Raw genomic sequence first — 15,815 nt, 5'->3', positions numbered from 1 at the left:
CTCTGAATTGAAATTACTGTAGGGGAGGGTTCAGAGTGTAATATTACCAGAATTCAGTTAAGATTTGGATCCTTATGATCCACATGTGTTTTCTGTAATTTCCTTTCAATTAAATTCAGCTGATACTTCTCTGGGACTGTGCAGGTCCTTGTTACCAGTTTTGTTTAAATTAATCAGGTTATCAGGACATATCCTAATTGTGTATCCTAAATAGAAAATATCTCCTAACGATCTTTGGTTGTTATTAAGAGTCTGCAATCAATCTCTCCTAATTTGTATTTTTGGGGTCAATTTTTAATTAACTTATTTTGTAACCTAAATAATTAGTAGAATTTCCTCTCTGTATTTTTCAGGAACAATTTATAATCCATAACAAGGCAATTTTATCATTATTTTTTAAATAGTTCAGATAGAAAAATGTCACCAATGTAATGGTAAACTATACATTCAGGAAATTGCTTATGTAGCATTTCCAATGGCTGACTTAGAAAATATTGGTACAGGGTGAGACTATTTAACATTTCCTATAGGAAAATCTTCCATTACTATCTCTTAATCAGCTAAGAATTACTATAAGTAGCCACTGTGAAAGCAAATTATTCTCTATCATTTTTTTGTAAAGGCATAGTGAATAAACAATCATTTAAATTAATGAATATAAGAGGCAATCTTTTGGGTAATAGAGAAGGCAAAGGAATGTCAGACTGTGGAGAGTCCATTAACTGAATCAACTTATTAACAGCTTTTAGATCTGTTACCATTCTTCATTTTTATATTTCTTTTTAACAGCAAATACAGGAGAATTCCAAGGACTGGTTGATTCTTCAATATGCTGAACCATCTAGTTGCTCCTGTACCAGCTGGTCTAAGGCCTGCAGTTTTTCTGTGGTTAAATGCCATTGCTTAACCCATACAGGCTTTTCTGTCAATGATTTAAAAGTAGGGCTTTTGGTGCCATGCTCTGGGAAGGAGTTTCCCTATGATGGCAGGAAATGACTTACCTGGATTTACCATAGGGGCCTGCAAAAGGCCCCTCATGGAGTTTCCCAAAGAGAAGAAATTACCTTGAGTATTTCTCATTGACCTACATTCATTAGTCCAGTGCATGCCTTTGCCTCACATTCTGCATAATCAAGAATGGAGGGGTGTTTGAATGGATTATTCATAGTAAAAACATTGTTTCTTGGAATTCCCTGTCTATAGTCCCTTTTATGCTGACCTTATTTGTTACAATTATTACATTTGACATTTTGATTCTTTTCTCAAATCTCTGAAAATCATCTCTAGCATCCATGCATCATCATGTTCAGGAGATTCAATATTAATTGTACCTTGGATCAATTCCTCAAAAGGTGGTGAACTTTAGCCTGGTGGTAGTGGCATATGCCTTTAATCCCAGCACTCAGGAGGCAGAGGCAGCAAGATCTCTGTGAGTTTGAGGCCAGACTGGTCTACAAGGGCTAGTTCCAGGGCAAGCAACAAAGCTACACAGGAAACCCTGGCTCAAAAAAAAAACCAAAACAAAACAGAAAGTGCTGAACTTTCCTTTCATGGCCTAAGTGTCATTTGCACAGAGAATTGGCATTTTCAAAAGCCTGATATTCAATTTTTATTCGTTTAGCTTCTGAATTTGGTATCAATCTTTTTACTCCTGCAGTCAATCTTTGTAGAATATCTGTAAACGCTTCTTTTTAGCCCAGTATAACTTTAGTATTGACTCAATTTTCTTTTCTCTTTCCCCAATTCTGTCCTGAGCATTTAAAGCAGCTGCATGGCGTAAATCTAGGATATAGTCATATATAGCTTGCCTTTCTATAGTAACATATTCTCCTCTAAAAATTTGATTTGGTGTGATTTTCCTGCCTCTAGCTTTATTCCATTGTTCTATAATCTTAACCTATTCTCTGAACTGGGTACTTAGTTGTAATTGTAGGCCAGGCTCTAAAACACCTTTAACCAAGTCTATCCAATAGTTATAGATAATCCTATTACAAACTAATGATGAACTTAGCATTTGCTTCTAAAAAGGTGAATGCATGCCACATGAGATGATTGCTTCTTTTAATATCCTTAAATCTAACATTGACACAGGAGAACAGTTAGCTGTAAGAGAGTCTCTACCATTTGGCAATTCCTGTAAGGTTACTGAATATATTAATGTTGGTTGTTGTCTGAAAACATTAGGCTGTTCCTCTCTAGTCTTATAACGCAATGCTGAAGTTGGTTCTCCATTTAATTCCTCTGTCTGTATTTGAATATCTCTGTGACCTGCTTAATTTGACTTTTCTAAGGTCTTTACCTTAGCCCTCAGAATAACCAATTCTTTTAGTGATAGGACAGAAATGATAAAGCTGATAATGTTGGAGTTGACATTACATAAATCCCATCTAAATTAGATATCCTCTCATTTAATCACTCCGTTTTCAAACTGTCTAGAATATTATCATACAGAGACTCTAATCCCTGCACTGTAATGGTTTTTCCCATTATTATGTTTTGTTCTCTATGCAGTTCAGAATATGTTGATTATTGACCAATTATATTTATCTGGAGATTTTCAGATTGTATATTACTAATTTTAAAGCCAAAATCTGGGAATAAGCTGATTTTGATTTAAAAAAAATCTTCCCTTATTGATTGCTATGAAAACATCATCAAGTTATTGGAACTATTTGAACTTTATCTTCCTCTTCTAAAATAGTAGTTGAATGAAGTTCTAATTTATGCCCTATGGGGGAAAAAAGTGATTAGCCTATGGTTGTCATTCTTGTTTTAATGAAATTTAATTATTTATTATTCCTGTAGCAGAACATGATTGAAGTGAAGCCTCATCATTTTCCTATCAAGGTACTCAAAGAATACATAGAAGTATTTTTAATGAGGTTAATGTACTTATCCGTAATTCACTTCTGTTTTTCATTGGTGTTCAATTCCATTTTTATTATTATAGTCATAATCCTTTGATTAACAAACTCCTACTTTAGACCTTAATAATTATTTACTTTCTGTCTTAGAATTAGTAAGTGCCTTTTCATAGTAAATTTTTGATAAGACACAATGAAGTGATTGGATGCACACATGAAGTTCTAATTCTTAGAACATAAAGTTCTAATTCTTTTGAATGCAATATTTTGTTCTTTTTCTCTTTACTTACTCAGGTTAATTCTAATCCTTTAGATAATACATTGTTCTCAATTACAGTTAATTTTCCTATGTGTTTATCTGGTGCTTGCCCTGCTGTCATGTCTATAGTTTTTTTTTTTTTTTCTATTTACCTCTACCCCTTCCTATTCCCCTCCCAACTCCTGTCAGGAGCTACAATTGCATAACTACTAAGTTAAGCAGGACACACTCCTCAAGGTGTAGGCCTAGGTTCCATATATGTTCTATACTTTAAAGTACTTTGCCAGATTCTATGGCCATAAGGAGACTTTTTAATTAGGTAGGAACAAAGTGATGATATGATATGAGTCACCGCTGTAACTTGAACCTAAATCAAGAATTTGACATACAAAAATTTGCACCAAAGTGTGACGGATGTATGTATGTATGTAAGTATATTTTTACAATTCATTATTTTCCCTTTTCCCCATGTACAGAATTTTCTAATATCACAACAACCCTCACTTGTGGGGTATATTAGGTGTTATCCGCTTTCTGTGTCTTATTTATGGTCAATAAACTTCATGCATTCATACCCGGGAAAAGTGATATAATGCCTTCAAGTCCATGCTTAAATCTCACTTGACAGACCTGTATGACATTTTCCTATCTTCCTGAAAAAATCCAGGACAGATATACCAGATGACTCCAAAATTAGGTAACTTTTAACCTTAGAGTTTAGCTGCCACTCACACAAGTATTACAAGGCAGGATTTTCTTCTGAGTAAAATGTTTGTGGTGGTTTGAAAGAAAACAGCTCCCAAAAGGAGTTGCACTATTAGGTGGTATGGCCTTGTTGGAGTTGGTATAACCTTATTCAAGGAAGTGTATCTCTGTGGGGGTGGGTTTTAAGGTTTTTTAGCCCCAGGAGACCCCTGATGAGTCAGTTTAACTTCCTGCTACCTGCCAGATGTATGTCTCTCAGCTACTACAGTACCATATATGACTACAGGATTCCATACTTTTTGTCATGATGATAATGAACTTAACTTCTCAAACTTTAAGCAAGACACCCCAATTATATATATTCTTTCTCAGAGTTACTATGGGCATGGTGTCTGTTCATAGCAATAAAAACCCTAATGAAGATAATTTCTGTGACCAATTCAGACTCAGGCATGCAGATTTCATATGTTATGTAACCATGCTGCTACATAGACCATTGCCATGTATTCTTTCCACCCTTCGTGGACTGAAACAGATACACAGAAGGTAGGAATCAAAACAGAGCATGAGAAAGCATGAATTCTGTAGCAATTGTAAAGTCTTTTTGATAATGTATCCTTGAGTTTGCAACAAGCCCATCATCATGCTTATAAAAAAACCTATGAAACCATAGAAGAGATTGGATTCACATATAAACCACCCAGTCTGGAATAAAGACTTTTAATAGACGATATAAAAAAAGAAATTAAAGTCTTTTAAGAGCAGCATTGTCCACTATTTTCAAACTTCCTTATGGTGTGTGTGAGTTTAATTATAGTGTGTCATATGTATTGTGACATCTATCTATCTATATATCTATCTACTGATACACTGAGTTAAGGTTATATTTGTATAAAATGACAAAGTAGATCAGTGAACTGTGGGTGGGGTAACTCAAGTTAGGGATTCATGTTCCTAAGTGACAAGATTTAGGATTATCCTAATCTTAGGCAACTTTAACAAGCAGCACTTGCACAGTATAGAAGGTAGGGTATTGTTTGCCACAAGTTAATTTTTGAATTAAGGAAATTCTATTCAGTTTTTAGTTAGATGATATGTACCATTTATTTAAATGTCTGTGTCTCCATTGATAAATTTGTAATTTCAAATTTCATGTTTAGATTATATTTCTTATTAATGAAGAAGACAGTATGCTTCAAAATTTTAAAAAGAAAAACTAAACAGATTTAGATTTCATGAATTATTCAGAAATTTACATGATAGAAGAAGAAATTACAAGTAAACTAGAGACCTAAACCCCAAGTACAAAAATACCTGTTAGGCAGAAAGGCACCCTTTAAATTATATTTTGATTGTATCTAAGTCATGAAGACACTGAAGCTCTTGAGGTACAACACTTGTTCTATAAGTGGAGCCTGTAGACTGATAGCACCAAAAGTCTAGGAAGGGCTAGTGTTCTTTGGAAAACAATACTAATCATTTTCAATGATTATATGCTCTATTTAAAATATTAGTCCTCCTTTGAACACTGTTTATTCATGTTATCACATCTCTACCATACTAAGATTTGGTGGTCAAATCACTTTTGTGATAAACAGTTCATACCAGACAGTAACCATTACCCCTCCATCAGCACATGATTTCTAGTAACATAGAACTGACATGGTTGTTGTAGGAAATTTTAATAATATGATTTCAGGATGAACTCCCACACATTTACACACACAAACACACACACACACACATATGTATAAATGTATAAGAAAGGTCATGCTCTTGACATTTTTCAGATATTAACCCATTTAATCTCCATACCAATTCCTCTTACATCCATTTACAAATGAGTAAAAGGAGGCATAATTTTTTTGACCAGCAAACATATTCATACTACTTCATTTAATATCCTTTCTCACAGTAAGTTTGTTTTTTTTTCCTATATTAAGGACAAAAAAAATTACTTTAAACTTAAGAAAGAGTGTGTGTGTGTTTGTATATATGTCTTTGATACTTATAAATGTAACAGTTATGCAATATAGATTCATATGTCACAGTTAAGCTGGCCAACAGAATAGAAATGTCTATTTCTTACACACCAGATTTTATCAAAGTTAAAAAACAGTTTTTGCAAACTGTTAGAATCAGCTTTCCACAGTGGCTGCACAAGTTTGCATTCCCACCAACAATGGATGAGTGTTCCCCTCTCTCCACATCCTCTCCAGCATAGGCTGTCATTGGTGTTTTTGACTTTAGCTATTCTGGCAGGTGTAAGATGGTATCTCATAGTTGTTTTGATTTGCATTTCCCTGATCGCTAAGAATGTTGAACATGACATTAAGTGTCTTTTGGCCATTCTGAGTTCTTCTGTTGAGAATTCTCTGTTCAGATCAGCACCCCATTTTTTAATTGGGTTAATTAGAGTTTTAGTGTCTAGTTTCTTGAGTTCTTTGTATATATTGGAGATCAGGCCTTTATCTGATGAGGGGTTGGTGAAGATCTTCTCCCAGTCAGAAGGTAGCCTTTTTGTCTTACTGACGGTGTCCTTTGCTTTACAGAAGCAAATCAGTGTGGCGGTTTCTCAGGAAACTGGGAGTCAACCTCACTCAAGACCCAGCAATTCCACTCTTGGGAATATACCCAAGAGATGCCCTATCACACTACAAAAGCATTTGTTCTACTATGTTCATAGCAGCACTATTTGTAATAGCCAGAACCTGGAAACAACCTAGGTGCCTCTCAATAGAAGAATGGTTAAAGAAGGTGTGGAACATACATACACTAGAGTTTTACTCAGCGGTAAAAAACAATGACATCTTGAATTTTGCATGCAAATGGATGGACATAGAAAACGCTTTACTGAGTGAGGTAAGACAGACCCAAAAAGAGGAATATGGTATGTATTCACTCATAAGTGGATTCTAGCCATAATTAAAGGTCTTTGAGCCTATTATTCGAGATCCTAGAGAAGCTAAATAAGAAGGTGAACCTGAAGAAAATCATGTACTTATCCTCCTGGAGATTGGAAATAGACAAAAGTCCCAGGTAACCTCGGGTGCATGGGGGGGGAGGTGGGAGGGTTGTTGGAAGGGGAGATAGTTAGAGAGAAGGGAGTATGGGAGGAATGGGGAAAACTCGGGGGAATGAGATAGGGGGAGGGAGGAAGGATGGATATGGGATCAGGGAAGAATATATCTCAATTAGGGGAGTCATTTTAGGGTTTACAAGAGACTTGATTATAAATGGGATCCCAGGTCCAAGGAGAGATCCTCAGATTGTTCTCTGGACAGAGGAGAGGGTGCCTGAACCGGCCTTGGCCTATAACCATACTGATGAAGATTTTGCCTATCACCATAGATCCTTCATCCGACTGTGGATGGCAATACAGACAGAGACCCACATTGGAGCAACGGACTGAGCCCCCCATGGTCCAAAGGAGTAGCAGAAGGAGGAAGAACATGAAAAAAAAACTCAGGAGCGCGAGGGGTGCGATCACCCACTGATACAAGGGGACTGATCTAATGAGAGTTCACCAAGGCCAGTTGGACTGGGACTGAACGAGCATGTGATCCAACCAGATTTTCTGAATGTGGCCGGATTCTCTGAATGTGACTGGCCGGGAGCCTTTCTGAAAAGCCATTGACAATGACACTGGGACTTGTTTCCTCTGCATATACTGGATTTTTGGGATCCAGTCTGTTTGGATACTCACCTTCCTGGACCTGGAGGGAGGGGGGAGGAACTTGAACTTCCCACAGGGCAGGAAACCCTGACTGCTCTTTGGGATAGAGAGGGAGGAGGAGGTGGAGGGGGGAATGGGAGGGTTTTGGGAGGAGGGGCGGAAATGGAAACTTTCATAATTTAATAAACTTTGAAAAAAAAAAGAATCAGTTTTCTAATGTAATCTTCATGAAATTTCAGAGATATCAAATGTTTAATTAACAGTTATTAGAAATTAACTATCCTGGTTTCTGCTTTGTCTTTACAGTTCGTAAATATTTTCACATCTTAAATTCCATGTCATAAAGTCAAGGATGACAATAAGTGAATAACTAGCTTTACATCTTATGTTTTGTACAAGATAATGAATGAAATCATCTTAAAATATGATACCTAGAGTCATTGCAATTAACAGACTAGAGATAAAGAAAGCACACCAAGAATAGATAAGAGAAATAAGCTAAATGATGAGGACAAGGTTAGAGAAAGAAAGGAAAACATTATTTCTAAAAAGAAAGTCAGCTAACAGTAGGACAAATAATTCTGCTCACATAAACACTGGAGTTGCTCAGGCCAAACTTTCCCTTTTTCTGGATCAAACTTTCTTGATTAAAATTTGACAGTGATACAAGATAGGTAATTGCATTCTTAGCCAAGAAGGATAACACAGGGATGAAAAGCTAGAGAGGGCAAACAGAGAATAAAAAGAAGATGATCCGATTATCCTGGCAAAAATAAATTTTTATGAAACCTATAAAGAAAAATACAAAAAGACAGACACATAGACAAACTGGCATCAAAGCCTATTCTGACCTAAAGCCAAAAGATTGATTCATTGGTTGAAGGAGAGATTATTAAATAACTGTTTATTGTGTTAGCAAGGGGCACTTTGTAGAAAATAAAATGATCAACAAGTGCTCTATATTTAAAATGGTACTGAGAACAACTTTGAGCAAATTTCATTAAAATACAATAATGTGTAATACTTTTGTCTTGTATTCATCCCTGTTTTGATGTTTTTTTAAATACCAGATCTCAGTAAATTAGTAAATTTTATAGACGGGCCCAAGCATGTTCCGTAGACCAGGAAGATCTCACTTGGACTTGTGATCCTCTAAAGTAGCTAGGAATATCGGTCTGAGCTACAGGACCTGGCTGCATTTTTTTTTCCTTCTGTAACAATATTTTTAGGTTAAGAGAAATGAGTATGATTTTAATGTTGAATTTATTTTAGTTTTATTCACATTTGGGAAAGCAGAGATAAAAGAATTTGTTTTGCTGTTTATCTGCATAGAAAATATATTTTTTCAAGATGGACTGGGAGTAATGGAGCATGTGATCAAACTGGACATTCTGAATGTGGCTGGCAATGAAGGCTGACTGAGAAGCCAAGGACAATGGCACTGGGTTTTGATTCTACTGAATGGACTGACTTTGTGGGAGCCTTGTTTGTTTGGATGCTCACCTTTATAGACTTGGAGAGAGGGGGAGGACGAGGGGGGAGGACCTTGGACTTCCCCTGGGGCAGAGAACCCTGACTGCTCTTAGAACTAGGGAGGGGGAAGTTGGGAGGGGGAGGGAAAAGGGAAGTGGGGAGAAAGTGAAAATTTTTAATTTAAATAAAGAAAGAAAGAAAAGAAAATATATTTTTCTCCCATAAAACTTACTCAGATTATGGTTGCTCTTTCGGTACTTTAAAAGCTGAACATTAAAGAAGCATATGTTATTTAATCATGTTATGATTAAAAATTTGTACATACCTAAACAGAGAATTCTCAAAAGAAGAAACTCAAATATTTGAGAAGCATTTAAAAATTTAAACATGTTTAATTATCAGGGAAATGAAAATAAAAATTACTCTGAGATTTCATCTTCTAAAAAGCATAATGGACAAGATCAACAAAACAAATGCATTCTGGCAAGATAGTGGAGTAAGGAAAACACTCATCCAACTCTTATTGGAGTGTAAACTTGTCGAGAAATCAGAGTGTTTGTTCATCAGAAAGTTGGGAGTGAATCTACCTCAAAATCCAGTTATACCATTCTTGTTCATATACCCAAAGGGTGCTTCATCATGTTAGAGAGACACTTGCTAAACTATGTTCATCACACACTATTTATAATAAGCAGACATTTGCAACAACCTAAATGCCTGTCAATGAATGGATGGATAAGAAAGAGGAGCCACATTTGTCCAGCAACAATTACCCAGTCATTAAAAGAAAAATGAAATCATGAAATTTGAAGGTAAATGGATGGAGCTAGAAAAGGAAATTATCCTTTGTGAGGTAATCCAGAGCCAGAAAGACAATTTAATATGTATTAATTTTTATGTGGATGTTATCTGTTAAGGCTTCTGTATGCAGGCTAAAATTCATATAATCACAAATTTTAGGTAGAGAATAAGGGATTATGAAGAGAATAGGCTTTCTGTAGCATGGAGAAATAGAATAGATAGTTAAGGATAGATGGAAGAAGGGATTATTGGAATGAGAATATCAAACAAGAAAGGAGAGGATAGAAAAAGGGATCAACAGAGTTCCTGGGTCTTAAAGGCCTCCCTGAGGACAGGTGGACCAGGTGCCAGCTCAGCCACATTCCTGACCAGCAGGGGCACTGACTTCTAGCAGAGGGCCATCCGAGGGGTGAGTTTGCTTCGGACCTGTGGCAGGGTCCTGGTGAGGAGGAGCTTGGGCATTCCCCAACCCCATAGATACCCAGGTCTCCCTGCAGTGCTGGCTCCCCCCTCCCACCTGCCATCCCAGCTCCCATCCAGGTACGAATACCTATATTTCTCCCTTCCCCCTGGGGCCATAAAATTTCCCCAGCTCACCTGCCTTGCAAGCTGGGCCTGCATTGTAAGCACATTCCGGAAAGAGGGAGTGCCTGTGCTTCAATAGCCTGCCTGAGGAAAGGTGGGCATTCTGTCAGTGAAGTTCCTGCCCAAGAAGGGAACCTGACCCGGTACCAGAAGTTCCAATAGAGAGCATTTGAAGTAAGAGATGGGCAGACGCCAAGGCAAGACCTCATCCAACAATCTGAAAAACAACATGAAAACACCAGATCCCAAGGACCCTACAATAGAAGGACTTGAACACCTTAACCCAGAAGAACTGGAAAAAGGTGCCATTATGAAAGCAATAGAGTCCCTTAAACAGGATAAGAATAACAACTCCCTTAAAGAATTGGATGAGAAATATAACAAAAAGTTTGAAGAAATGAGTACAGAAATAGATGAGAAATATAACAAAAAGTTTGAAGAAATAAGTAAATCCGTGAATGAGACCCTGAGAAAGCAAGAAAAAACAATCAAAGAGGTAAAGGACAGTTCAAGAATTGAAAACTGAAATGGAGGCAATGAAGAAAACACAAACCGAGAACCAGCTGGATATGGAAAACCTAGGTAAATGAACGGAGACTACAGAATCAAGCATAACCAATAGAATACAAGAGATAGAAGAACGAATCTCAGATTCTGAAGATACCATAGAGAAAATAAATGCTCTGGTCAAAGAAAATGGCAAATCCAACAAATTCTCTTCACAAAACATTCAGGAAATCTGGGACACAATAAGAAAACCAAATCAAAGAATAATAGGGATTGAAGAAGGAGAAGAACTGCAGATCAAAGGCCCAGAAAATATATTCAACAAAATTATAGAAGAAAACTTTCCCAACCTAAAGAACGATATTCCTATGAAGGTTCAAGAAGCATACAGAACACCGAATAGACTGGATCAGAAAAAAACATCCCCTCGCCATATAATAATCAAAACACAAAACATACAGATTAAAGAAAGAAATTTAAGAGCTGCAAAGGAAAAAGGTCAAGTAACTTATAAAGGTAAACCTATCAGGCTTACACCGGACTTCTCTATGGAAACCATGAAAGACAGAAGATGCTGAATAGAGGTACTGCAGAAACTAAGAGACCGTGGATGCAAACCCAGACTACTATACCCAGCCAAACTATTGTTCACTATCAACAGAGAAAACAAAACATTCCAGGATAAAAACAAATTTAAACAATACGTAGCTACTAATCCAGCCTTACAGAGAATATTAGAAGGAAAATCACAACCCAAGGAATCCAACATTCCCAACACTGCCTATAATAACTCAAACATCTAGCGACCATTCACAAGCACAAATCAAAGAAGGAAAACACATACACTCTATTACCTAAAAAAAAAATGACCGGAGTCAACAACCACTGGTCATTAATATCACTTAATATCAATGGACTCAATTCACCTATAAAGAGGCACAGACTTCGAGATTGGATACGAAAACAGAATCCAACATTCTGCTGTTTACAAGAAACACACCTCAACCACAAAGACAGACACCTACTCAGAGTAAAGGGTTGGGAAAAGGTTTTCCAAGCAAATGGACCTAAGAAACAAGTGGGTGTGGCCATTCTAATATCTAACAAAATCGACTTCAAACTAAAATCAATCAGAAGAAATGGAGATGGACATTTCATACTCATAACTGGAACAATTCATCAGGAGGAAGTCTCAATCCTGAATATCTATGCTCCTAATATAAAGGCACCCACATATGTAAAAGAAACTCTTCTAGAACTCAGGGCAGTCATTAAACCACACACACTAATAGTAGGAGACTTCAACACTCCTCTTTCACCAATGGACAGATCAATCAGACAGAAACCAAACAGAGAATTAAGAGATTTATTGGAGGTATTGAATTAAATGGACTTAACAGACATCTATAGAACACTCCACCCAAATAGGAAAGAATATATCTTTTTCTCTGCAGCTCATGGAACCTTCTCAAAAATTGACCACATACTCGGTAACAAAGCAAACTTTCACAGATACAAAAAAATATTAGTAACCACCTGTGTCTTGTCAGATCACCATGGATTAAAATTAGAATTCAACAACAATGCTTCCCCCAGGAAGCCAACAAACTCATGGAAGTTGAACAGTCAACTACTAAATCACCCCTGAGTCAAGGAAGAAATAAAGAAAGAAATTAAACTCTTCCTTGAATTTAATGAAAACAAAGACACAACATACTCAAACCTATAGGACACTATGAAAGCAGTGCTAAGAGGAAAGTTCATAGCACTAAGTGCCCAATTAAAGAAAATGGAGAAAGCACACATTGGATACTTAACAGCACACTTGAAAGCTCTAGAAAAAAAAAGAAGCTGATTCACCCAGGAGGTCTAGAAGACTGGAAATAATCAAACTGAGGGCTGAAATCAACAAAATAGAAATACAGAAAACAATCCAAAGAATCAATGAATCAAAAAGCTGGTTCTTGGAGAAAATCAAAAAGATTGACAAACCTCTATCCAAATTAATCAAACGGCAGAGAGAGAACATGCAAATTAATAAGAACAGAAATGAAAAGGGGGACATAACCACAGACACAGAGGAAATTCAGAGAATCATTAGATCTTACTATGAAAGTTAATATGCCAGAAAGTTGGAAAATGTACAAGAAATTGACATTTCTTTTAGATAAGTACCATATACCAAAGTTTAACCAAGAACAGGTGAACAATCTAAATAGACCTGTTAGTCGCGAAGAATTAGAAGCTCTTATCAAAAATCTCCCGACCAAAAAAAGCACAGGACCAGATTGTTTCAATGCAGAATTCTACCAGAACTTTCAGGAAGAGCTAATACCTATACTCCTTAACGTATTCCACAATAGAGAAACAGAAGAGTCATTGCCAAACTCTTTTTATGAAGCTACAGTTACCCTAATACCAAAACCACACAAAGACACAACCAAGAAAGAGAATTACAGGCCAATCTCACTCATGAACATCGATGCTAAAATTCTCAATAAAATACTGGCAAACCAAATCCAAGAACACATTAGAAAAATTATCCATTATGATAAACTGGGCTTCATTCCAGAGATGCAGGGCTGGTTCAACATATGCAAATCTATCAATGTAATCCATCATATAAATAAACTGAAAGAAAAAACCATATGATCATCTCACTAGATGCTGAAAAAGCATTTGACAAAATTCAACACCCCTTTATGATAAAGGTGTTGGAGAGACTGGGGATACAAGGATCATACCGAAATGTAATAAAAGCAATAAACAGCAAGCCTACAGCTAACATCAAACTGAATGGAGAGAAACTCAAAGCCTTTCCACTAAAATCAAGAATGCGACAAGGCTGTCCACTCTCTCCATACCTCATCAATATAGTGCTTGAAGTTCTAGCAATAGCAATAAGACAACATAAGGAGATCAAGGGGATTTGTATTGGAAAAGATGAAGTTAAACTTTTGTTATTTGCTGACGATATGATAGTATACATAAGTGACCCCAAAAACTCTACCAAAGAACTCCTACAGCTGATAAACACCTTTAGTAACGTGGCAGGATACAAGATCAACTCCAAAAAATCAGTGGCCCTCCTATATACAAAGGATAAAGAAGCAGAGAGGGAAATCAGAGAAACATCACCTTTCATGATGGCCACAAATAGCACAAAATATCTTGGGGTTACTCTAACCAAGGAAGTGAAAGATCTATTTGACAAGAACTTAAGTCTTTGAAGAAAGAAATTGAGGAGGATACAAGAAAATGGAAAGACCTCCCCTGCTCTTGGATTGGGAGAATCAACATAGTAAAAATGGCAATTCTACCAAAAGCAATCTATAGATTCAATGTAATCCCCATCAAAATCCCATCAAACTTATTCACAGACCTTGACAGAACAATAATCAAGTTTATATGGCAAAACAAAAAACCCAGGATAGCCAAAACAATCTTATACGATAAAAGAACTTCTGGAGGCATTACCATCCCTGACTTCAAACTCTATTACAGAGCTACAGTAGGGAAAACAGCTTGGTTGGCATAAGAACAGAGAAGTCGATCTATGGAATCGAATAGAAGACCCAGATATTAACCCACAAACCTATGAACACCTAATTTTGGGCAAGGGAGCTAAAGGTATACAATGGAAGAAGTAAAGCATCTTTAACAAATGGTGCTGGCATAACTGGATGTCAACCTGTAAAAGAATGAAAGTAGATCCATATCTATCACCATGCACAAAACTCAATTCCAAATGGATTAAAGACATCAACATTAATCTGACCACTTTGAACCTGATAGAAGAAAAAGTGGGAAGTAGTCTACAAGATATAGGCACAGGAGGTGTTTTACTAAGTAGGACCCCAGTAGCACAGACAATAAGAGAAACAATGAATAAATGGGATCTACTGAAACTGAGAAGCTTCTGTAAAGCAAAGAACACTGTCAGTAAGACAAAAAGGCTACCTTCTGACTGGGAGAAGATCTTCACCAACCCCTCATCAGACAAAGGTCTGATCTCCAAAATATACAAAGAACTCAAGAAACTAGACACTAAAACTCTAATTAACCCAATTAAAAAATGGGGTACTGAACTGAACAGAGAATTCACAACAGATGAACTTCGAATGGCCAGAAGACACTTAAGGTCATGCTCAACCTCCTTAGCGATCAGGGAAATGCAAATCAAAACCACTTTGAGATACCATCTTACACCTGTCAGAATAGTTAAAGTCAAAAACACCAATGATAGCCTATGCTGGAGAGGATGTGGGGTGAGGGGAACACTCATCCATTGTTGGTGGGAATGCAAACTCGTGCAGCCACTGTGGAAATCAGTGTGGCGGTTTCTCAGGAAACTGGGAGTCAACCTCCCTCAGGACCCAGCAATTCCACTCTTGGGAATATACCCTAGAGATTCCCTAACATACTACAAAAGCATTTGTTCTACTATGTTCATAGCAGCACTATTTGTAATAGCCAGAACCTGGAAACAGCCTAGGTGCCCCTCAATAGAAGAATGGTTAAAAAAGGTGTGGAACATATACACAGTAGAGTTTTACTCAGCAGTAAAAAACAATGACATCTTGAATTTTGCATGCAAATGGATGGACATAGAAAACGCTTTACTGAGTGAGGTAAGCCAGACCCAAAAAGAGGAACACGGTATGTATTCACTCATAAGTGGATTCTAACCATAATTAAAGGTCTTTGAGCCTATTATTCGTGATCCTAGAGAAGCTAAATAAGAAGATGAACCTGATGAAGATTATTTAGCTATCCGCCAGGAGTTAGGAAATAGACAAGAGTCCCAGGTAACCTCGGGTGCATGGCGGGGGGGAGGGTTGTTGGAAGGGGAGATGGTTAGAGAGAAGGGAGTAGGGGAGGAATGGGGAAAGCTCGGTGGACCGGGATTGGGGGGGAGGGAGGAAGGATGAATATGGGATCAGGG

The sequence above is a fragment of the Myodes glareolus genome, chromosome 3, assembly GCF_982192425.1.
Source record: "Myodes glareolus chromosome 3, mMyoGla1.1, whole genome shotgun sequence".
NCBI classification, from domain to species: Eukaryota; Metazoa; Chordata; class Mammalia; order Rodentia; family Cricetidae; genus Myodes; species Myodes glareolus.
This window is presented reverse-complemented; position numbering follows the sequence as displayed.